General features: G+C 39.5%; 1 non-coding gene across 1 annotated transcript; it reads right to left on the bottom strand.

The window, feature by feature from the left end:
* Positions 1-24,975: 24,975 nt before the first annotated feature.
* Positions 24,976-25,139, bottom strand: LOC125997668 (U1 spliceosomal RNA). The gene has a single exon (XR_007491707.1). It is a non-coding gene; the product is annotated as a U1 spliceosomal RNA (small nuclear RNA).
* Between the last annotated feature and the right edge of the window lie 1,026 nt (positions 25,140-26,165).

The following is a 26,165-nucleotide window of genomic DNA, read 5'->3' as shown; positions in this document are numbered from 1 at the left end:
CCAAGATAACACTACAGACATTCCCCTCTGTGATATAAGCCATGAACCTTGGACAGACAGAGTTACCTTTCAGTGCCTTGCTGTCTCCTCTGTGGAATGGAAATCATGCTCAAAGGGTAATGCTAATGGTTTGAACAGTATAAGAATTTCAGAAATAGTTATACAGGGCCTCTCATAGAAGAGAACCCTATGGGCAGCTGTGAAATTGAAAATTAATGAGAGGATGTGCCTCTGAGAGGGACAGTTTTTCTCAGTTCCTCACAGGTTGGCACTCCTAAGTGATTTCACATTTGGGAAAAAAAATACATAAAGTGATTGCTTATACAGCCTACAAGTCATTTTTGAGTCTGAGAAATTTTCCCTTTTCTGACCTGCTGTACTTTGCAGAGTCAGACTCTGAAACTTGATCCATTGTTTGACTCCTGATGGACAGAGAAAGACTTGATAAGGAAAGTAGCACCCCAGTTCCTAGGATTGACAGAGCATGTTTTTCCTGATGAGAAATTGTCACCTGCCTATCCAACCAGTATCACAGACCTTGGGGATCTAGATGTTCAGCTCCAGACCAGTATCAGGGGCTGGGTAACTGCATCTCACAAGGTCACTAGGGTTACTTCAGGTCTTGGAACCAAAAGGGCATCCCATAACTGACTGCTTCTTCTAACTAGTCTTCAGCCTCTAGATTATATTAATGGCTGGCTGGATTTTCTCATTCTGACAAAAGCAATAATAAGCACCAAGTGTGTTGCAGACTCTGCTGCTAGGCACCAGGACCACAGCAATGAGCTCATGAGGAACGGAGATTAACAAACAGAACCTTACAAGTCCAATTTAATGGGAACACCAATGAGACAGTTCAGCTAGTAGGTGGGGAGTTTGGCATGCAAGATGAAAACAGAATCATTGCAGAGTCCTTGCTAGGTGCTGAGCATGATTCCAAACACTTCCATGCATCGCCTTAATGATTCCTTATAAGCACTCTGTGAGGTATAACTCTGTGAGGTAAAACACAACTTAAAATCAATGGTAATGAAGAACTAAGAGTGGGCGAGTGTCATTATGTATGCAAAAGAAGAATTCCAAAGCCTGTACAGCAGAGCTGGGGCATCTCTTGTCTTGTGGTCCCATGACATTTATTTTTGAGTGAAATGAATAGGAACTACCTAGTTTGTCAATGTTACAGTCCCGACAGGAGAGAGGTATTAGTCTTAGACACTAGAAATACTGTTGCTTAAGGTTATTACTAAATGCAACATGGAATTTAATGGGACACATTATTCACCTTTTAGCAAGATAATCCTATTATAGTGGATTAAGAATTAATGTGACAAAGAAGAAATACGCATGGCCAAAAGACACATGAAAAAATGTTCCACATCACTAATCATCAGGGAGATGCAAATCAAAACAACGATGAGATACCACCTCACACCCCAGAGAATGGCACACATCACAAAGAATGAGAATAAACAGTGTTGGCAGGGATGTGGAGAGAAAGGAACTCTTATCCACTGCTGGTGGGAATGCTGTCTAGTTCAACCTTTATGGAAAACGATATGGAGATTCCTCCAAAAACTGGAAATCGAGCTCCCATACGATCCAGCTATACCACTCCTAGGAATATACCCTAGGAACACAAAAATACAATACAAAAACCCCTTCCTTACACCTATATTCATTGCAGCTCTATTTACCATAGCAAGAATCTGGAAACAACCAAGATGCCCTTCAACAGATGAATGGCTAAAGAAACTGTGGTACATATACACAATGGAATATTATGCAGCTGTCAGGAGAGATGAAGTCATGAAATTTTCCTATACATGGATGTACATGGAATCTATTATGCTGAGTGAAATAAGTCAGAGAGAGAGAAAAACGCAGAATGGTCTCACTCATCTATGGGTTTTAAGAAAAATGAAAGACACCCTTGTAATAATAATTTTCAGACACAAAAGAGAAAAGAGCTGGAAGTTCCAGCTCACCTCAGGAAGCTCACCACAAAGAGTGATGAGTTTAGTTAGAGAAATAACTACATTTTGAACTGTCCTAATATTGAGAATGTATGAGGGAAATGTAGAGCCTGTTTAGGGTACAGGCGGGGGTTGGGTGGGGAGGAGGGTGATTTGGGACTTGGGTGATGGGAATGTTGCACTGGTGATGGGTGGTGTTCCTTTTATGACTGAAACCCAAACACAATCATGTATGTAATCAAGGTGTTTAAATAAAAAAAAAATTAAAAAAAAAAATTACAATATGACAAGAAAAAAAAAAATAAAGCATTCTCACTAATGTGAGAAAAAAGTTAAAAAAAAAAGACTGCAGCCCATGAACCTATGCTTCCAGCAATAAATACAATTTGTCTGTACTTATCAGCTATTTGAACAAGGCTTTGTTTTATCACAATGATACTCCTGATTTTAATTAAGTAATTAAATTACACTACAATTCAAAAAAAAAAAAAAAAAAAAAAGAATTAATGTGATCAAGTCTAGTGCAGGAGACACTGGAGTCTTTATCCCCCATCACTCACACACACACACACACACACACACACACACACATACACACATATATATATATATGTACTAGATATATCTATTGAGGTCTTATTTCAAAGATTAAGGAAAATGGAGCGTCATAATCATCTAATGCTTAAACTACAATAATAGAGGTTGGTCTCATAAACTGTTTACTGTGTAGCATTGGCCATGGAACCATTAGAGAAAAAAAAAAGAGTCCAATAATTCAGGACTTCCTGATGCTTAATAGAATCCAAAACTGAGGGTAATGAACCATTATGGAGATGACAGTATTTACTAAGTTCTGAGGCTGCTGAAAGACCCATGATAAGCAAGCTCCATCAATTCATCCCCTCATTACCATGAAGTAGTTTCTTTCCTATCCTTGTTTTACAATAAGAAAAAGTATTGCCTATTTTGTGTGTGTGTAGCTGCAGATTCCAACCCTTGCAAGTGTGAACACAGAGCCACGACCTCTTCTGCTTTGGAGCCATAAATAAGCCAGTTTAGTCTCGGCCTCCTCATGATGCAGGACTCTGGAATGCCAACATCCTTTGTAACGTTTACAAATATGGCGCCCATAGTACCAACCTTCCAGGTGGTAGTGAAGAGTAATTGTTTAGCATTACTTAGTCTGGACACTGATATAAAAACTTCATGGGTGATTCCCATAAGCAATTATCACTGGGCTCCATAGGGAGGTTGTTCTTGTGTATCATGGTGCATCTCACACTTGCATGTATTATGGATCACCAGGGATCATCTTAAACCTTGACTTAGGACTCAAAAGTCCTGAGACTCTGCATGCAATTTCCCTCTCACATTTAGGCTGTGGGAGCAGAGAATTATACCTCAGTTAAGGATGAAGGGTTTAGTGAGGAGATGGTTCTCTTTGATTATGTGGGAAGAACCCATGGCTGTTGTGTGAAGACTGAAGCCTAGTGTGGCAGAGATAGGGGTAACTATGACAAAACTGAGAGAAGTAATGCCTATCCTGTCCAGATTCAACATAGCAGGACTCCTAGGCTCTCCCAGCAGAAATGTTTATAGGCTGCAGGGAACAGTACCAGACAGCAGAGGAGACAGATGAGGCAGAAAGGTAGCTGCTATGATCAAGTCAGAGGGTGGGCAAAGAGTAGGCCAACTGCAGGAGCTCAGAAAACAGACCCCACCCATTCTCACTCCAGTGGCCTCAAGAAAAGGTTAATTTGTGGGGCTTGGGTAGAGAGATGTCTTTCTTATATAGTGAAGGAACCAACCTGGTACAAGAGAGACTAAAGCAGGGCAACCTCTAGGAAGACCCTGCATGGGGGCAACTGAGAGTAGAATTGAGCTTCCAGAATGTCAGTGTACTCTGACAAGCCACCTGTTTTACAGGCCCAGCCAGCCTCTGGGCCTTGCCCACTTCTTCTTTGGTTGCTCCAGGAGTTAAAAAAAAAAAGATCTTCTCTTCTACAGGAATGTCTGAGAAAGGGAAGTGTGGGGTTGATAAGACTCATCTCTCCAGGTTCTCCATTTCTCTTTCTGTGGGTTGAGTCATACAGCTCAAAAATGACAAATAGGTAAATAAGATGATAGAAATGACACAGTGATTCAGCTGACAATGACACTCATCCAGCTTGAGGCCTCGTGGCAGGAGGCTGTATTTAGAAAAACAGAAGGATTGTGAAAAAATATCCTCTGAGGTATTTTTATTTTCATCATCTTTTTGACAGAGAACATGTGGTCTGTTGTTTGGTTTAGGGACACCAGGAGTTGCTAGCAGCTGGTGAGCCCTGGTATTCCTCACAATAGAGGTAAGTCTCAACCTGGAATCTAGACCCAGGGAGAGAAGAATATGCCAAGCATCTTCTGAGAGAGGCTCATAGCAGTGCCTTTCCCCACTCTTGACAGCCCCTTGTTCCCTGAGATTGCAAGTCTATACTTCCTCTTCTCCCCAAAATGTTCTAATAAAATTAACTAGACACTAAGACAATAACAGTATGTTATAATATAATATAATAAAAATGTCTTGGATTTGTTTTATTGTGTGTGCGCAAATAAGTACTTTTTATTAAAGAAAAGTTACAAATACATTAAAATTCAAGAAACTGAGCACGATATAATTATACCTAATTCTTACCAAATTAGCACATTTTAAAAAAATACTGAAAATTCCCAAGACATATTTTAAATTATTTAGGGAAATAATCCTAAATATGAGATATTTCAAATACTGTAGAAATCAATTTGAAAATGATGATAAGACATCTGAGGTTTTCCAATAGGATCACTAATACTATTGGGAATTATAAAAATCACTTATCTTACTGAAACAAATATTGATTCACTCAATACATGATTCATTAATTTAAAATTTTAAAGTATGAAGTAAAAACACTTTAAAATATCCATAAGGTAATCCCAGATAAAAAATCCCAAATGATCAGAACATAATCTCTATCACTCATACAAATTATAACATTAGGGTTTTTTTAAATAGTTTTTATTTTGACCAAAGTGGATTACATATCTTTCACAGTAACATTTAGGTACATAATAACATTGAATCAGAGGAATTCCCATTACCAAAGTTGTCCTCCCTTCACCCCCTTTCCCAGCTTGCATCTCACATCCCCCACCCTTACCCCAGGGGCTGCTAGTATAAGTGGTCCCCTCTATGTCTAGTTTACTACTCCGTGATCACACAATTGTTTGGTCTTGGTACCCTCCATTATTTCCCCCTCTATTTGAGAGGTGGAACTAGATGGTTCAAGTGATGTGGTTCTGTTTGAAGAAAAGCAATAAAATGGGGTAAAAAATCAAATAAGCCGAAAGTGGGCAGAGTCCTTCTAGAGGCTCTCAACTTCAGTTTAAGAGAAGATGGGGAAAAAGGAAGGGAAACACCACAACAATACACAAAGAAATATCAAACACAAAATCAAATGAGCACTACAGCAGTAAACACAAACACCAACCCCTATGGAAAACTGTGGAGAGTACTCAGTAAACTCAGAATTGAGCTGCCATATTATCCAGCAATAGCTCTCCTGGGTATCTATCCCCAAGTTGGAAGGACATTCATTCCAAAGTATGTGTGCATCCCACTATTTATCGCAGCACTCAGTATAACAGCCAAGATTTGGAACCAACCTCAATGTCCAACAAAAGACAATTGGATCATGAAGATGGGGTACTTATACACAATGGAATACTACATAGCAGTTAGAAATGATATAATCATAGACTTTTCAGCAACGTGAATGGATCTACAAAATACTATATTAAATGAAGTAAGTCAGAAGTTGGATTTGATTTTTAAATGCTACTCCTGAGAGCAGAGAGATAGTTTAAGGATTAAGGCACTTGCTATTCTATCCAAGCCCAGCAAAGGAAAACAGTTGGGGGGGGAGGGGTCACTCGAGCATAGAACCTGGAATAGCTCCTGAGCACCACCAATCTCTACTGTTTTAAAATTGTTGGAAGATATTTGATAACATTAAATTATCAGCTGGGCAAAGGCTCTGATATACCATTAAAGCTTTCTCTATTTTTATCCTTGATTTAATATTTCCATGATATTATAGATGGTGATTATAAGAAATTTGCTCCAGATACCTCTCACTAATCTTTAACATCCTAGCACAATCAGATTATGATGGGAGTTACATCCCTCATGAGCTTCAGTTTCTCCAGAAACCTACCTCGTATACAGAAAGGCACTGGATCCAGTGCTATAAACCCCTTGCAATTCTTATTTTCTGAGTGTGGACTATAGATATAAATTATAGTCTCTCTCTGCCACAAGCCCTGAGAAGCAAGCATTCTGACATCCCTGCATTTAAATAGTGAGTTGGCCACTTTGAATAACTCATTTAGCATTTCTGAATGTTAGTTTCCTGATCTAAAAATAGGGATAATAATAGCTACATCATAAGTTATTATAAGCATTCAATTATGCTTTATGAGTATTTAAACCTCTTTGACATATGGCATAATAGAAATAATGTTAAATAAAAGAGAAGAGAAAGACTTCAGAAGCCAGTTGGTTTACTACATCAGGACTGGCCTGTTTCTTCAAAGATTCAGAGGGTCAATGCTCTTAGTATCATAAAGCTGCATAGCTTTGTTATATCCAGGTTGAGATAACTTAAAGCTGTGCTCTCTTCCCCTATAACAGCTAACCCCAAAACTCTGTTCTAGATGGCATTACTACAAAGAACTATAAAAAAAAACTCATCATATATGTTGTACTTTAGCATTGTGGGAGTTGTCATTCATATATGAAGCCACCATCATCTTTGTGGCTTCTTTGTTAATACAGTCTTACTTCTCCTGATACATGATAAGCAACTACTGAAATCAAAAAGAATAAATTTATGAGGCTAGAGTATATTACATTAAGTAGAGTGTTCTCCTTGCATGCAGTCAACCCAGGGTCCATCATAGATGGTCACTTGAGTCCAGTCAGGAGTAATCCCTGAGTACGGAGTCAGGAGTAATCTCTGGTCACCTGTGGGTGTAGCCCAAAACAAAACACAATAAAACAACTAAAGAATAAATACGTTGTATTTACCTAGTCCACTCCAAGCTATGCACTTGCTTAGAATTATTACATTTTTGTTTTTCTTCAGGGGCCTGAGAGATACCACAGTGGTGTTTGCCATGCAAGCAGCCGATCCAGGACCTAAGGTGGTTGGTTCGAATCCCAGCATCCCATATGGTCCCCCATATGCCTGCCAGGAGCTATTTCTGAGCAGATAACCAGGAGTAACCCCTGAGCACCACCGGGTGTGGCCCAAAAACAAAACAAAAACAAACAAACAAAAAAACAAAAAACAAACAAAAGAACATTTTTGGTTTTTTCATGCACCATTTCAAGTCCCTCATACCAACTGCTATACCTAAGCTTTGTCTCTCATCTGTACATGGTCTTCTATTAAGTTAATGTCCAGAAATGACCATGACCCTAGATGGATTTTACCTACAGTGGAGTAGAAATAAATACAAGCTTTCACCCTAGCATCACATCTTATGTACCTGGAAGAAGTAAATCGGATATCATTGCTGGTAAAAGGAATTCCCTATGAATGAAAACATTATTTGTCTAGCACTATACATCTGCTAAGCCCATCTACATGCCCTTTCATGTCTCATTGGCTTGGAGTGGGGGAGGTCTCCAAGGTGGGGCTCCAGGGAATATATAGGCTACTTCTGGCAATATTCTACCCCAAAATTAGTCCTGACCGTCTCAACGCTTGACTCAGTGATGTGGTAATGCTCAGGCTATCAGTGTTGGAATACAAAGCTAACCAAGTAGTGTGCAGGAGCCATATAAGGCTGGGACTCAAACATGATGCCTTGTGTAAACTGGCATATTCTCCAGAACTTTAACCTTTCAGACCAAATCCTCTCTGATTTTAAATAGAGAACAATAGGGTCTGAGACATCTTTTTTAAACTGCCATGCCTGTCTCTCAACAGCTGTCTCTGTTTAAACTGTGAGTGACCAATAAGAATTGCTACAACATATCTATAGTCTGTGTTTCTTAAATATGACAGACCCATTTTTCTTGAAGATATTTTCAAAAATTAGAGAATTATAGATATGAGAACTGACCTTTTCAAATATGTTTTTTTCTGAAAGCCAGAATACAGTCAGATAAAAAATGCAAGCTTCATATTATGGGACAGTCCTCCTGGCTTTCATTTCTATTAACCCTGGATATTATTATCATACTGTCTTTTTTTTTCTTGTATCCCACAGATGAGTTATATGTCTATCCCTCTCCTGTCTTATTTCACTCATCATAATAATTTCCATGTCATTCATGTATAAGAAAATTTCATGACCTCATTTTTTCCAAACAGCTGCATAGTATTCCATTGTGTATATGCACCCACAGTTTCTTTAGCCACCCATCTGTTTTGGGGCCTCTGGTTTGTTTCCAGATTCTGGATATTGTAAATAGTGCTGCAATGAAGATAGGAGTGCAAAGGTCATTTTTGTACTGTGAGTTTTTGGGGGTTTGTTTGTTTGTTTTTGTTCCTAGGGTGTAGTATTCCCTAGGAGTAGTATTGCTGGATTATATGGAAGCTCAATTTCTAGGTTTTGTTTTTAATAATATCCATATTGTTTTCCAAAAGGCTGTACTAAAAGGCATTCCCACCAGTAGATAATGAAAGTTCATTAATCCCCACATCCATGCCAGCAATGATTGTTCTTGTTCTTTGCAATGTGTGCCAGTCTCATCTCCTCTGTGGTGTGAGATGAGATGATATCTCATTGTTTTGATTTGCATCTCTATGATGATTAGTGATGTAGAGCATTTTTTCATGTGCCTTTTGGCCATCAGTATTTTTTCTTTGATGAAATGTCTGTTCATTTTTTCTCCCCATTTTTTGACCCGGTTAGATTTTTTTTTTCTTGTTAATTTCTGTCAGTACTTTGTATATCTTTGATATTATCCCCTTATCAGGTGGGTATAAGGTGAATAGTTTTCCCTTTTCCTGGGTAGGCAGGTATAAGGTGAATAGTTTTCCCTTTCCCTTGGGTAGGCTTTGTATCCTAGTCATTGTTTCTTTGGAAGTGCAAAAGATTTTCAGTTTAATGTAGCCCTACTTCTTTATCTTTGGTCCCCTTTCTTGGACAGTCTTGATGTCATGAAGTGTTTTGCCTACATTTTCTACTATATAGCTTATAGTTTCAGGTCTGATATCAAGGTATTTAATCCATTTTTATTTGACCTTTGTGCATGGTGTTAAAAAGAGGCCACTGAGCTCTGAATATTCAAATCTATTCCATTGATTTCTGGGTCTGTCTTTGTTCCAATATCATGCTATTTTAATGGCTATTACTTTGTAATACAATTTAAAGTTGGAAAAGTGATGCCTCCCTCCCATCTCTTTTTCCTAAGATTGCTTTAGCTATTCATGGACATTTATTGTCCCAAATGAATTTCAGAAGTCTTGGATTCACTTCTTTAAAGAATGTCATGGGTATCCTTAAAGGGATTGCATTAAAATACAATATACATTGTACAATGAGTGGTTGAGTATCGCCATTTTAATTATGTTAATCTTCCCAATCCATGAACAGGGTGGGTGTATATCTACATTTCCTTGTGTTTCTTTTATTTCTTGAAGCAGTATTTTATGGTTTTCTTTCAGTTAAGTTGACTCCAAGGTACTTGAGTTTCTGTGGCACTGATACAGAAAGTTTATATAGTCTGCATGACAATAAAATGAAGCTGAACTGAGAATCACAACCCGAAAGCTTTCTATCTCTTGCTAAAGAAAGCTCACCCACACAGCATTCAAAGGTCATGTAACTTGAAATAGATGGGCCTCCCATCCTACACAGAGCCAGTCTTGGATGGTCCAGCCTTTAAGTACTAATATCTTGGATGCCTATCGATGGCTTTCTTTTCTCCATAGACAAAAATATGGATTCCACAACTCTCTCACGGAGGGTACACCTTAAGTCCAGGTGTTGGTTTACTGTTCCAACCATAATCAAATATTCGTACTCCACCCTAGGGTGTGATCTGATGATGGGATATTGGATTATTCCCTACTTGGTAGTCCTTTCCCACCCTAGGGGTGCTTTTATTCTTGTCAATAAAAGCAGGGATATGAGGAAGGCAGAGGCTCATTCTTCTGTCTTCTGAACTGCTTTCCTTCTTAGGAGCAGAAAGCTTGTGTGGTTTGGATTCCTTGCTTTAGCGCTAGATTTCCTGAACCTGTACTCATACCTCTTCACTTTGTGGGTTATTTCCTACGTCCACATTTGCTTCCAGGCCTGCATCTCACCAGATCCTCATTTTGGAGCCCTGGACTCCACTAACACTCAGGAGCCTTCTTTTGTAAAAGATAATATATGTCTGTTTCAACTAAGACAAGGGAAAGAAAGGGGAGATTTTCTTCAACGTTTTTATATCCTGCCATAAATAATAAAAATTTCCCCATGCTTGACCCATTGCAATAAACATATCAAAGATTACAGGAAATCAACCTCCTCAAACACCAAATAATCAAGAATAACAAGTCATTGAATGTCATTATTGTCAATTATCTCAAATATTAAAAAAAAATCAAGGCAGGTCCCTAAATAATCAATAATATTGGTTACCAAGAATACTTTTTTGGTTTTGGTCACACCAATAATGCTTTGGGATTACTCCTGGCTCTATATTCAGGAACTACATTGAATCCAAGATATTTCAGCAGCACTTACCCATTGTTTCATTTCTCAGCAGGAAGGGGTCACCTGTAGAAAATAGTTTAAGAATATGGGACCGAAGAGATAGCATAGTGGCGTTTGTCTTGCAAGCAGCTGATCCAAGACCTAAGGTAGTTGGTTCAAATCCCGGTGTCCCATATGGTCCCCCATGCCTGCCAGGAGCTATTTCTGAGCAGATAGCCAGGAGTAACCCCTGAGCACTACAGAGTGTGGCCCCAAAACCAAAAAAAGAATACCCAAGTAGAGTATATGCAGATGTCAATTTATAGTGCTGGAAATTGAAGACTTTTTAATGCTTTAAACCTGTGATTTTTTTATTAATATTTGTATTTATTTAAACATCTTGATTACAAATATGATTGTGATTAGGTTTCAGTCATGTAAAGAACACCCCCTATCTCCAGTGCAACATTCCCACCACCAATATCCCAAATCTCCCTCCATCCCACCCCCTCACCTGTACTCTAGACAAAACCTGTGATTTTTCAACCATGTAGCATTGCCAGTTCACAGGCATCAAAGGTTAACAATAGAACCCTAAATAAGCATAATTTCAATAGGAAAAAATTAATTAAAAATAGTACTAATCTATAGAATTTGGGGATCCAAAGAGAATACATCAGGTAAGACTTGCACACAGTTGACCCAGGTTCAATCCTTGGCACCCTATTTGGTCCCTTAAGCCACACTAGAAGTAATCCCTGAGCACAGAATCACAAGTAAGCCTTGAGCACAGCTAGGTACGACCTCCAAATCCAAAAATAAATAAATAAAATCTATAGGATTTTAAAATTTTTTAAATATTACCTTAACCCTGCTCAAACTAATGTAAAAATGAGGTACTATGAATATCCCCTGTATAAAATGTTTCTGCTTTTCCCATGAGGAAATAGGGGTGATGGGGGAGGAAAGAAGAAACCCACAGAAAACAAAATTGCTGACACAATCACAGATTCCTTTTGTAAATTAAGGCAGAGCTTCTGTGATTAATCCAGAAGTGGCACTAACTCAGTTAACCTGAGATAAAAAATAAAAAAAAATCTCGATTTTTTTTTTTTTTACATATTCCTTCAGTCTTCACTCAACATTGAGCTGCCCCAGGCTACTGTCCCTGGCTGCTCCAGGAATCAAAAGAAGTAGAAAAGGCAATTGGCTTCCACACTTCCTTCCACACTTCCTCCCCTATTAGGGTGACTTTACATCAGCAGGAGCCAGGATCCTAAAATAGGTTTCCTCAATCTTTCAAACAACACACTTCAGGTTTTCAATCATTCTTGACTCTCAGGCCAGATCATGTTGTAAACCTTCATCCCCCAGACTCCACTCTTATCTTAGTTTGTGCTATGGCTTAAGCAAGTCACCCACTTCTCAACAGCTAGATTCCTTGCAGTTGCTCTACCTGACTTGTGCTGTTGCTGGAAGAATGCTGCATGTGTTGTGGGTGCAGCCAACTCTGAAACTATGCATGCAGATAGGAGCTCCACAGAATGGCATGGGAGGTGAGAAGGTGGGATTGCCTTGCACTCCACCCAAATGTCAATGATGATAATAAGGGGGCAGAAGTAGAGGCTATTGTTGACAGTAATTACACGAATGACCAGATCAGGACAATGATCCCGGTACTCTTGTGCAGATCCTGTATTCAGGTCAAGCAGCAGCCGAGGGGAAAGAGGACAGACTCACTGCAGATGCCTCTATTCTCTCTAGGAGCAAACGTTAGGTGAATGCAAGAAACTTACATGATTTCATAAACCATTTCCAGCGGTGTAGGGGAGGGTTGTTTGCTTGTTTTTCTTGAGAATGAGTGTTCCACAGAAGAAACCTGTGATTTTTTTTTTTACAGTGATTAGCAACAGTCAGTCACTGATAATCAAGTCTCTGCCACAACCACCGCTGTCTAAAGTTGATCTCCCACATCCCACATCCCTATTCAGGTGCTCAGTGAGCCTTGCAGATGGAATCTCACCTGTCCCTCCCAATTCCCACTGGACCCATGGGAAAAGTGAGGCACCCCCTCCCTGGCTATTTTTTCCCCAGATGTTGCAGCAATCTTTGTGAGCCAGAGAGGAGGGGAAGGAGGAGAGCAACTAATGTTTATTGAGTGCTAACTAGGTACTTTATTTAATCCTCCCAATTATCCTGTGCAATAAAAATCATTATCCCCATTTTATAGATGAGACAACTTGAGGTCTCAGAGATAAAGTTACTTGCCAAAGATCACAGAGCTAATAAGCAGTGGAAGTCAAGCTTGAGGAAAGTCCTATCTCAAAGTACTGTGGCCTAAGTTCTGTGAGAAAAACAGAGGTAAATACTTCTGGGTAAATATGCCCTTTAAGGAGCTTTCAGGGAGGGAGAAAAACTAACATAAACAGGAAGCAGGTAACATACAAAATATGAACTCCAGGTATGTAAACAAAGGAACAAGGAATTCTCATTAGGATCCCAGGAGTCCAGGAAATATCCAAAGAGCATAGGACATTTGAAGAAATACATGAAAGGTGACTATAGCAAAAGCTATAAGCTTACAGAAGAGAAGAAAGACTAGTCCTCAAATTCTTCAAGCACTGAACAGATTGCTGAGGAAGGAGTGTGGGAACCATATCTCCTCTATGATTCTGGTTCTTTCTTTCTCTTCCAGAATATGGTCCAGGTCTTGGGCCTAGGTACATCAGTGTCTTCAAAAACTGGGCTTGTTGCCAAGTCCTGAATTTCCCCAGTAATGTCACTCTCCAAATTCCCTGTGTTCTCTTTTAAATGTAACTAATTTGTTGTTGTTGCTGCTGTTGTGTGTTTTGTTTTTGTTTTATTTTTGAGCTACTTGGCAGTGGTCTGGGTTTACTTTTAGTTCTGAGTTCTGAGACCACTTCTGGCAGGCTCAGAGAACTATATATGGTGCCAGGGATCCAATCTGAGTCCACCTGTATGGCAAGTACCTTACCCACTGTACCATCTCTCTGGTCTCACCTCTAACTCATGTGGAGGATACCTCTCTAATCACAATTTCCTCTCACAGAATGCAGCTAAGCAGTTGTCAAGTTGCATCCTATTTGCTCTTGAAGTATCAAACCCTCACCCTAGAAGTAGTCTTTCATCCAACAAGTTCTTGTGGATCTCTTGCTTCCCTTATGATAGAAATGAACAAGCTGTAAAACACTATCCAGTATGAACATCTATATCTGCCATGAAAACAGAAGCTTTGTGTGAGTGGGGTCCTTAGTCCCCCCACCAGTAGTAAACACAGCACCAAACATACAGGAGGTGAATTTTTAACAAAGTGGTGAAAGTATAAAAAAAGATCACTCAAAGGGCTGAGCATATGCTTTGGATATGGGAGGTCTGGGGTTCTTTCTATCTCTAGCCTACTACATGGTTCCCTGAGCAGCCCTGTGAGTATTTTCCAAACACTGAGCCAGATGTACTCCCCTAAAAGCATAAAAGTAGAATACAAAGAAATAAAAACCACCACAAGAAGAGATGAGGAACCAGGGATGAAAGTTCATTTGGAATCAGACTTTGAGGAGTTAGGAATTCTGCTTTCAGGGTCATCTGACCCATAGTTATTGTGTGGACAATGGAGAAGCTTTGATGGGTTTGGGGGCTGGAAAGCAATAAATACCTTGTTTTCCTGTTTCAGTTCACCGGACAGAGAGAGTGAACTCAGAGTTGGGGCAGAGAGAACTTTTTTAGGAAGTTTTTCAGATGGACTAGACAGACAAATTTTTCCTTCAAAGAAGCCATTTTTAAAACTAGAACAAGAGGCCATAGAACACAGCCCCGCTGTAGCTAATGTAGCCAAGAATAGTCCTGAAAAGTGAGCAAAACTTCCTGGTGCCCCAAAGAAGGGTTATGGACAAGACTGAGAGTTGAGAAAACACCATTGGGTGCCTAGGAACATTTGAGAAAGGGGCAAGAGCATCCCTGGGAAGTTGCTTATTATATGACTAAGGCTATGAGAAATTGCTGCTGATGACCTAGCAGAGCATTTGCCAGGCAAATCTATGAATCTATCATTGAAACCTCAGAGGGCTCCTGGGAGCATGTGGATATGGGCTGTGGGAATCTCAGGTCATAAAACTTTCGCCCAGCTGCTAAAGTGCCTGGCAGGGCAATTAAAGAGGATTCTTTCAAGCAGATCAAAAGGCTCTAAGGAGGTGATCTCAGGAAACTTTCTGCCCTCCCTGTGAGGAAGGCAGGAGTCAGGTCTCATTATCCTCATTTTACAGATGAGAAAAGTAGGTTCCCTGGTGACTAAGTCCCTTGCCTGAAGTCAAACAGCCAGCAAGGGGTGGAACCCAAAATAAGCATCTTGGTCACCAAGCTCCCAGGACATCCTTACTCTGAAGCCACCCATTTCATTGAAGACAGTTTTGAGAGTCTGAATCTGCCCATATTTGGGATGTTTGGGCAGTAGGCTATTCTGACTTTTTAGCTCACACAGATACTTCCATAAAGACATAGTGTCCATCTTCTGCAACACCAGATGTGCTTACATTAGTGTTTCATAAAACCCAAAACCCAAACTGAACAATGACAACTGCTATTTCTCCTTGGCTGACCTTGATGCCAGTCTCAACAATAAGTTTATAGACTTTCTTCCCAAGTCCCAAGTGTCATACCTGACTCCATCTCAGGGCCTGAGAAAGTTATATAACTTCTGAGTCTCAGTTTTGACATATATGAAATAAAGATATCCAAAACACCACTATAACTGAATCAATGTGAGGCTTCCATGAAGCAAGAATATATAGTGGGGTTGGCGTCAAGCAGGTAGGGTACTTATCTTGCATGTAGCCTATCTGGGTTTGATCCCCAGTACCTTCTCTACTCCCCTGAGCCTATTGGGAGTGATTTCTGAGCACAGTCAGAAGTAAGCCCTGAACACTACTGTATGTGGCCCCAGAACAACAAACAGCAATGAGCCTAGCATAAACTAATCACACAATAAATACTAACAATTGCTAATAAGCTTCAATCAGATGAGTGGTTTGCGTTTAAAGTTCAATTCTTTGTTCTGTGTTTACCTCCTGGTTATTAAGTACTTGATCTCAAATCTTGCTATTGGCCAGCTCTCTTCCTGGGCTAATGAAGTGTACATTTAATAACCTTAACCACCAGATATTTTTGGTTTTGGCTTTGGTTTGTTTGTTTGGTTGGTTGGTTGGTTGGTTGGTTTTTGGGCCACACCCCACAGCACTGAAGGGTTACTCCTGGGTCTGAGCTCAAAAATCGCTCCTGGCAGGCTCAGGATACCAGACGGGATGCCAGATATCAAACTCAGGCCCGTCCAGAGTCAGCTGCCTGCAAGGCAAATGCCCTATTGCTATGCTATCTCTCTGACACCTCACCAGACTTTTAGAGGGGTACCACAACCAGTGGCAGCACACAGGGGTTACTCCTGGCTCTGCTCTCAGAAATAGCTCTTAGCTCAGGATGCCAGGGATAAAACCGGGTTCGTCCCAGGTCAGCCATGTGCAAGGTAAATGCCCTACCACTGTGCTACCATTCTGGCCCCTCACAAGATATTAATGAACTAAGAAGAGATGTGTTGCATTTTATGTAAAAGATACTTGTTTAGTGAAAAATATTCAAAGAATCACAGAGATGAGTGCAAATTGTCAAAACTTTAAGTTTTTAAGTTTTATTTAAATTTAAATTAAAATTTTAATCTGGAGTCCTGCCTTGTACCTCCCTGGTCCTATCATTCCACAAACTAGCCAAGATGGATTGTCATGTTTGTTCACCCAAGTAAAGACCAGAGGCTGATCCACTGTACTTGGGAATCCATGGTCACTGGCTCAAGGCTCCCTTTATAATGTTTTTGGTCTGAAAATCTATATCTCTAAACAAATCCTGGCTATTCTGCGTGCTTAAGCACTTTACCACTTTATCACATTAAGACATCTGGCCTCTCTGACTCATGCAGTGGCAACTTCCAACCATTATCTTTTACTTAAAAAAAAAAAATTACCCCCCACCCCTGGGGCCAAAGGAATAGCATGAAGGTAGGGTGTTGCCCTTGCGGTCAAATCCCGGCATTTCATATGGTCCCCCAGGCCTGCCAGGAGTGATTTCTGAGCACAGAGCCAGGAGTGACCCCTGAGTGCTGCCAGGTGTGACCCAAAAACCAAAATAAAAAAAAAAAAATTTAAAAGAGAAAGAAAAGTTTAGTGCCTTGTTTTTTTCCTGAATTATTCTCAGAAGGCCCTCACTTCCTAACAATTGATATACTTTGTTAGCAATCTCCTCCTCCTAGCTACATACAACTTCTACATCTAAAAGTCTGCCCTATTACTAGAGAGATATATGGGGGGAAGACATTTGCCTTAAACATGAGACTGACCCTTTTAGAGCCTCTGCATTGCATAAGGTCCTCCAAGCCATCAGGAATAAATCCCAAGCAGAGCTGAATCCAAAATCCAAAATAAAAAAAGCATAAAAGTCTGCCTTTGGTTCATGTCTGAAGGCCTCTAGAAGAAGTGTTTTTCCTCTTTGCCAAAAAAGAACTTTTAGGCCAGAGAAATAGTACAGCAGATCGGGCAGTTGTCCTGCATGTGGCCAACCCAGGTTGGATCCTTAACACTCCATATGATTACTCAAGCACACCTGAGAGTGATTCCTGAGTGTAGAGCCAGGAGTAAACCCTGAGCATCACTGGATGTGACCGAAAAAAAAAAAATCAGGAAGGATATTTTTCTTCCAATTTTCCTTCCAATTTGAACAATTTTATTTAGTTTATTTATTTTAGTTGATGCCATGGTTTACAATAGCATTAATATGAACGTTTTAGGAATGTAATATCACTGTACCACATCCCACAGTTGAATGCCTTCCACCACTGTCTCTAGGTCTCTTTTTACACACACACACACACACACACACACACACACACACACACACACACACACACACACACACACACCATATCCCATAATCTCCCTAGCAGGATCAGTTCCATAGACAGACTCACAGGACCTGCTCTCTTTGGCTATTGTTTATTCCCTTATTGTGGTCTTAAAACCCACACATGAGCTTCCAACTGAAAGAAAATTATATTGTAGAAGGAACTGTGCTCTGAAGTATATGTTAAGAGTCCCATGTTCCAGAGTGCATGTATTTTTTCTCTATTGTACAATATAATACCACGAAATTAGACACTTCAATCAACAGACCATTTACAATTTCTATGGGTCAAAAATTTAAAAAGAGCTTAAAGAGATTCTCTGTTAAGGTCATGAAACTAAATCCAGGTGTCAGTCAGGCTGTACATTCATCTAGAGACTCAGCTGGGGAAAACATCTCCATCCAGGCTCATTTGGATTATTAAAATAATTCAACTACTGCAGCTCTTTCAGCTGGTGGTTTGCATTATGGTCAGCTAGAGGTTATCATCAGACTTTAGTGACAGTCTACAGTTCCTTGCTTATGAGCTGGTTTCCATCATTTCCATTCTTTGCCAGTAGATGGTGATGACCTCATGCTGTTCTTTCCATCCTTGGAGCAACACAGTCCTAGGCATTATTCACATAGCACATCATCATCCCCATCCATAAAATGACTGTGCACTGCACCAAGTTTTAAATCTTAGAAAGTATTATAATATTTGCAATCAATTAAAAAGTTTATCCTCATCTATTTTCATAGGAGAATAGTTATTTTTTAAACATTGGCTGGTTAGAGAGGCTTTATCTTCTGCTAGATTCTCTCAAATGAACCCATTCAGAAAGGTATATCCCATGTTCTCTTTGATGGCATGCATATCTGTCTTTGAGAAGCACAGACTATACTGTTTTTATTCTAGTTTTCAAAACTCTAGAACATTGCATAAAGTCTATAGCATAGGTTTTTAAAGGTTTTAAAGAGGCCTACTGGTCTATTAAAAAAAAATTTATTTCTACCCACCTGGAAATCTACCTACCTTCTTTAAGGAAACAAACAAAAAGGATCCCAAATATCACCCAGCCATCCCCTACTGAATCATCCCAACATCCTCTGAGTGTAAGGAGTGGGTATATCACCCACTTTAAGAAGCACTGGCCAATAAAGTGAAATCACAGAGAATTTATTTGCACAGCCTATTGAAGAGCTTCCTGTGAAGGTATTCATTTCATGCCAAAGTTTTGCCCAACCTTGCTCATCTTAACCATGCATTCATCTTATTTACTATGCTCAAAAACCACATATACTTTTTTTGGCCTAATTTGTTTCTGGGTGTTTTTTTCCATTTATCTTCTTCAGTAATAACAACCAGTTACAACTTCTTTCCTATAAGATAAATAGCTAAAAACTAAATGTGTTTCATCATAATTTTCTTAACAAAAAAATTAATTCACCCTTCCCATGTCACCTATGGGAGACAACCTTTATAAAGGTCCCCAATGACTCTACTCTCCTGTTATTCATCCCTTATGTAATCTTATCCTCTTTTCAGGCAGAGGATTTTTACTTGTTTCTAATTAAATTTTGTGAAAGGAATGGGATGATACCCAAGTAAAAGTTACAGAAGATAATGACTTCTGCCTTACTTGCTTCCTTTCTTGCCCTCTCACTAACTCATTAATATGAAGCTAAGGCTGAATTGTGAGATATTACGGAGAGGTCAATGTGACAAGGAACAAGAAGACTTTCCCATAGATCCTGAAGCATTGAGAATCCTAGAAAAAACAGACAGCAAGTAAGCAGACCCTTCAACAACCACAGACAAGAGTTAGAAAGCAGAGCACTCTCTTCGGAGCATGGAAATTACCTCACCCATGTGAGAGATCCAGCCCGGAGAACCAAGGTGACCTTCTCCCAGGTTGTGACCGGAACAAATGGGAAGACACTAAAGATAGATGGTTTGAGGTCATTTAGCATTTGCATAGTTGCTACATGATAATACATAAGAATACATCCTGACTGGTGCCTTGCATACATGCCTTAAAAAACGTCATTCCAAGGAAATAATTTTGGTGGGTTTTTTTTTAATTTATTTGCTTTTTAAATTTTTATTTTATTGAAACCATTGTGATCTACAAAGTCCTTCAAAGTTGAATTTTATATATACAGTGAGTCAGGGCCTATCCCACCACCAGCATCAACCTCCCCCCACCAATGATCCCAGAGTGCTTCCTATACCACCTCCGTTTGCCCCCTGGCCTGCCAGTATAACAGGCCCATTTAAGTTTAGATGGTTAAAGTTTAGATCTATTGATTCTATTGTTGTTGAATTTGGCTTGGGTATTTAGTTCAGTCCTTTTTTTCTCCACCAATACACCTAAGACCACTTGGCCCCTGACCCCTATCCTTTTTTTTCTTTCTTCTTAATTTGATATAAAAATGCATAAAGATGACGTAAAAATAAAGTAATCCATGTCCCAAGGTTCTATAAAAAAGGCAGGAAACCCTATATAAAAGCTAAAAAGAAAAAACAAAACCAAAAAAGGGGGTGGCAGTTTTGGCATAGGCACCACAAAAGTTGGGTAAAATAGAAAGGAAAAACATTTGGCCTAAAGCACTGGGAAACCCTACCCATGAAGTATCCTACCATAAGACCAACTACAGGTGCCAGGCATACTAAGTTGTCTAACCTCACAGTCTTTCTTCATGTTCCCAGTAAAATTTCTCCTCAATCATGGTTGTCACAGGTTTCTGTAATTAGAGATCTTGGTTTTTGCATAGATTCTGTCAAAGTCAGTGTGTCATGGTGCGTCTTCTGGTTTCATCTCTCTGTTAGTTGTTAATGCAGAGAAACTTGCCCTGAAAGCAAGTTGTTGCTGTTTCCAAGTCATTAGGATCTCATATGAAACCACTCTGGAACAAGTCAGTGACAGGGCAGCATTAAGGACTTCCCTGGTAGAAGTTCTATTCCTGATGCTGGTGCAGAAAACCGTGCTGGTTCCAAAGATGGTATCCAAGGTTCAGGAGTGAATGGCCAATGTTTGATCGACTGAAGCCTATGTCAAATCACTATAAAAAATGTTCAGGGTGAAAGCCCCCCCATTAAGGAAATATCTAAATAAGTATATGAAGGAAATATATAGATCCTCATTAGGTAGTTTGAAATAGTTGCGGGTGGAATAAAATCTGGAACTAGCTTCAGCCTGCAACAGTGGTCTTATGGAGTAAGAAAAACAACTCCCAGCAATCATAGATCAGGAAATATCCTCAAGCTGGGGGCTCTTTCAAAAACTGAATCCAGTAGCCAGCAAAGTCCATAGGTAAGGAGGTGGGAGAAAAGGGGCCACCAAGAACAAACCAACAGCAACAGTGGTGGTAGCTTCTTCCCAGGCTGAGGCAAGGTGAACTGGGAAGCTGTCTTTTAGCTTTGGGAACTGGTTGGCAGCTGGGGGAGGGGGAAGAGTTCCAGTTCCTGAGGAGTTAAGAACTGAGTGTAAAAAGGGCTAAATAAGGAAAAATAACAAATCACGATTGAGACAGTGAAGGGCTAGAAAAGAATTTGTAAAGTGGTAAGTGGAGAAAGGGTTACATATAAGGGGGAAGGACAATATACAAATAGACAGCCATGTACATTAAAGACAGACATTAGACAGACATAGAAGTGGTCAACACGTACACTCGAGCACACACAAAGACAGATAATGAAGATTGACCCATGGGTTGCAGTTGAAAAGCTGACCCAGGTGGAATGGTTCAGTACATCAAAAAAATATAAAGCTGGCAAGTCAGATGTAAAAGTTTTTTTATTTTCTAGGTAACTTATCATTGGTGAGGATAAAGCTTACTGAAGAAAGGCTTCCTTGGTTAGACTGTGCATAGAGCATTCTTAAAAAAATCATTATTTTCAAGTTTATAATACTAAGCAATATGGTAACAAGCACTGTAGAAAGGAGTCTATACCATAAGGTATCAACTAACAGGTCTTTTTTAAAATATTTTTAATATAATTTTTATTTTGATCATAGTGGCTTACATATTGTTGACAATAATATTTTAGGTACATATTTACATAAAATCAGGGGGGATTCCCATCACCAATTTGTCCTCCCTACACCTTCGTTTTCGTCCTGCCTCCCATATCCTCCTCCCTCACCCCCGGGGCTGTTAGAAAATGTGGTCCCCTCTGTACCTAGCCTACTACTTAGTAGTCTTGCACCTGTTTGGTCTTGGTGCCTCCCTTATTTCCCCCTCTAACTGGGAGGCAGGACTAGCTAGTTCAAGTTACATGGTTTTGTTTGAAGAAGAAAAAAGTAATAAACTGGGGTAAAAGTCTAATACGCTGAAAATGGGCGGAATCCTTCTAGACTCCCTAGAGGCTCTCATCATCGGTTTGAGAGACGAAGGAGAAAAAGAAGGTGAAACTCCACCAGTACAAAAAGAAATGTCAAATATCCAGTGAGGACTCCAACAATACTGATAAGCACCACAAAAAAAAAAAAAAGCCATGGTCTTGAGATAAGAAACATGGCAGAGCACATAAAGAAGGAAAAGAAAAGAAGAGAAAAAAATAAGTATAAATGGAGGCAACAACTTCAATAACCACACCAAAACAAAGAAATCAACCAAAAATAGATAGGTAAATAAGAAAATAAGACGAAATGAAGATAAAAAATAATATATTAAAAATAAACAATGTTTTGTGCTTTTTGCTTTTTTTTTTCCCTCCTGCCCTGGCACAGTAAATATTGGGATCATTCGAAAAAGAATTCAGTTGGCCTAAGAGATATGGGGTTTCTCCACCCTTGGAGTATATTGTCATGGGATTAACTATAGACTCTGTTCAGGATCATTTACTCTCCTGGTGGTGCTTTCGTGGTGTTTGGAAGACTTCTGCTCCGTCCTGGGTGTTAAAATCAGACCTTGATTACAAACATGATTTTGGTTAGGTTTCTGTCATGTAAAGAACACTCCCCAAAACCAGTGCAGCATTTCCATCACCAATGTCCAAATTCTCCTGCCTCCCCACCCCATCCCTGCCTGTACTCTACACAGGCTTTCTATTTCCCTCATACATTCTCATAGTTAGGATAGTTCTCAATGTAGCTATTTCTCTAATTAAGCTCATCACTCTTTGTGGTGAGCTTATTGAGGTGAGCTGGAACTTCCAGCCCTCCTCTCCTTGTCTCTAAAAATGATTGCAAAAATGTCTTTCATTTTTCTTAAAACCCGTAGATGAATAGACCATTCTGCATCTTTCTCCCTCTCTGACTTATTTCACTCAGCATAAAAGATTCCACGTACATCCATGTATAGAAAAATTTCATGACTTCATCTCTTCTAATGGCTGCATAATAGTCCATTGTGTATATGTACCACAGTTTCTTTAGATATTCATCTGTTGAGGTACATCTTGCATGTTTCCAGAGTCTTACTATAGTAAATAGTGCTGCAATGAATATAGGTGTAAGGAAGGTATTTTTGTATTTTGTATTTTTGTGTTCCTAGGGTATATTCCTAGGAGTGGTATAGCTGGATCCAATGGAAGCTCAATTTCCAGTTTTTGGAGGAATCTCCATATCACTTTCCATAAAGGTTGGACTAGATGGCATTCTCACCAGCAGTGAATAAGAGTTCCTTTCTCTCCACATCCCCGCCAACACTGCTTGTTCTCATTCTTTGTGATGTGTGCCAATTTCTGTGGTGTGAAATGGTACTTCATAGTTGTTTTGATTTGCATCTCCCTGATGATTAGTGATGTGGAGCATTTTTTCATGTGCCTTTTGGCCATTTATACTTCTTCTTTATCAAATTGTCCATTTCTTTTCTTTTGGGGGGGTTGGGCCACACCCAGTTTGATGCTCAGGGATTACTGCTGGCTAAGCACTCAGAAATCACCCGTCTTGGGGGGACCATATGGGATGCCCAGCGCTTGCAAGGCAGACACTTTACCTCTAGCGTAATATCACCGGCCTCTCTTCTTCCCATTTCTTGATGAGATTAGATGTTTTTTTCTTGTAAAGGTCTGTCAGTGCCTTGTATATTTTGGCTATTAACCCCTTATCTGATGGGTATTGGGTGAATTGTTTTTCCCACTGAGTGGATGGCGCTTGTATCTGGGCACTATGTCCTTTGAGGTGCAGAAGCTTCTCAGTTTAATATATTCCCATCTATTAATCTCTGCTTTCACTTGTTTGGAGAGTGCATTTACCTCCTTGAAGATACCTTCAGTCTCAATGTCATGAAGTGTTTTACCTACGTGTTGTTCTATATACCTTATGATATCAGGTCTGATATCAAAGTCTTTAATCCATTTACCTTTGTACATGATGTTCGCTGGGGGTCTAAGTTCAATTTTTTGCAAGTGGCTAGCCAGTTGTGCCAACACCACTTGTTGAAGAGACTTTCTTTGCTCCATTTAGGATTTCTTGCTCCTTTATCAAAAATTAGGTAATTGTATGTCTGGGGAACATTCTCTGAGTACTCAAGCCTATTCCACTGATCTGAGTGTCTTTATTCCAATACCATGTTGTTTTGATAACTATTGCTTTATAATAAAGTTTAAAGTTGGGGAAAGTATGTCTCCCATATTCTTTTTCCGAATGATTGCTTTAGCTATTCGAGGTTGTTTATTGTTCTAAATGAATTTCAACAGTGTTTGATCCACTTCTTTGAAGAATGCCATGTCTATATTTAGAGGGATTGCATTAAATCTGTACCATTGGTTTGGGGAGTATTGCCATTTTAATTATGTTAATCCTGCCAATCCATGAGCAGGGTATGTGTTTCCATTTCCCTGTGTCCTCTCTTATTTCTTGGAGCAGAGTTTTATACATTTCTTTGCATAAGTCCTTCACATCTTTAGTCAAGTTGACTCCAAGATATTTGAGTTTGTGTGGCACTAATGTGAATGGGGTTGTTTCCTTAATGTCCATTACTTCCCTGTTATTATAATTATTTTTATTTTTATATTTATTTATTTATTTATTTTTTACCAATGTGGAAATGACAGGAAATTTATTCGTGTGTTCCGTAGGGGTGGGGACGGGAAGGAAGAACTAGCAGAGTGGAAGTAGTAGCTCAGAGCTTATTCCTGGCGGAATAAACAAAGCCAAGATTTCGTATTTTAGGGGAAAGCAAACCTGGGGTTGGCAACGTGCAAGGTTAAGGCCCTGTGAGCTTTAGTTTCTATTGAAGCACAAGAAGAAAATGAGGAAGGAAAACATCACTTCCAGCTTTAGCTACTAACACCAGCAGGTGAATAAGGGTCGTAGCAAACGGAGCACAAAGGAAATGTGTTTGGCAAGTCAGGAACTCAGTCCTAGCATGGCTAGCGAATTCTTTCATCGGACAAGCAAATCAGGGGAGAGCGCGAACGCAGTCCCCCACTACCACAAATTATGCAGTCGAGTTTCCCACATTTGGGGAAATCGCAGGGGTCAGCACATCCGGAGTGTAATGGATAAGCCTCGCCCTGGGGAAACCACCTTCGTGATCATGGTATCTCCCCTGCCAGGTAAGTATTCCCCCTGTTATTATTGGTGTAATAAAGCCATTGATTTTTGTGTGTAGCCTGCCACATTGCTATATGAGTCTATTGTTTCTAGAAGGTTTTTGGTAGATTCTTTAGTGTTTTTTAAGTAGAGTATCATGGAATCTGCAAACAGTGAGAGCTTGACTTCTTCCTTTTCTATCTGGATTCCCTTGATATCTTTTTCTTGCCTGATTGCTATAGCAAGTACTTCCAGTGCTATGTTTAATAGGAGTGGTGAGAGAGGATGGCCTTGTCTTGTGCCAGAATTTAGAGGGAAGGCTTTTAGTTTTTCTCCATTGAGGATAATGTTTGCCATTGGCTTGTGGTAGATGGCCTTAACTATATTGAGAAAGGTTCCTTTTATTCCCATCTTGCTGAAAGTTTTGATCAAGAATGGGTGTTGGACCTTATCAAATGCTTTCTCTGCGTCTATTGATATGATCATGTGATTTTTATTTTACTCTTTGGGCATGTAGAATTTGGTCACATGTATTCTTTAGTTCTGGTAGTTTCTCTTTAATGATGTTCTTGACCATTGATTCTTCCTGGAGATTTTCTTCCTGGGTCTCTGGGACTCCAATGATTCTTACGTTGTTTCTGTTGAGCTTATCAAAGACTTCTATTTTCATCTGTTTATATTCTTTGAGTAATTTTTCCATTGTCTGATCATTTGATTTAAGGCTTTTTTCCAATCTCTTCTGCTGTATGGAGTTGTTTACATCTCATCTTCCAGCACACCAATTCTGTCCTCAGCTGCTGTTACCCTGCTGGAGAGCTTATTTATCATTCAATTCGTCTACTGAATTTTTCAGACCTGTTATTTGACTTGACATTTCAGTTTGGAGTTTTCTGATTTTTATCTTCATATTCTCTTGATTCTTATTAGTGTTCTGTTCTATACTTTCTTTGAGTTCTGTAAACATCCTTCATATTTGTTCTCTAAACTTCATATCTGAGAAACTAACTAGGTGGTTGGCCATTTTTGTGTCTTAAGAATTGCCATCTTCATTTTCATT

This window comes from Suncus etruscus, chromosome 19 (assembly GCF_024139225.1).
Source record: "Suncus etruscus isolate mSunEtr1 chromosome 19, mSunEtr1.pri.cur, whole genome shotgun sequence".
NCBI lineage: Eukaryota > Metazoa > Chordata > Mammalia > Eulipotyphla > Soricidae > Suncus > Suncus etruscus.
Note: the sequence above shows the minus strand (reverse complement) of the source record. Positions and strands in the feature narration are given on the sequence as shown.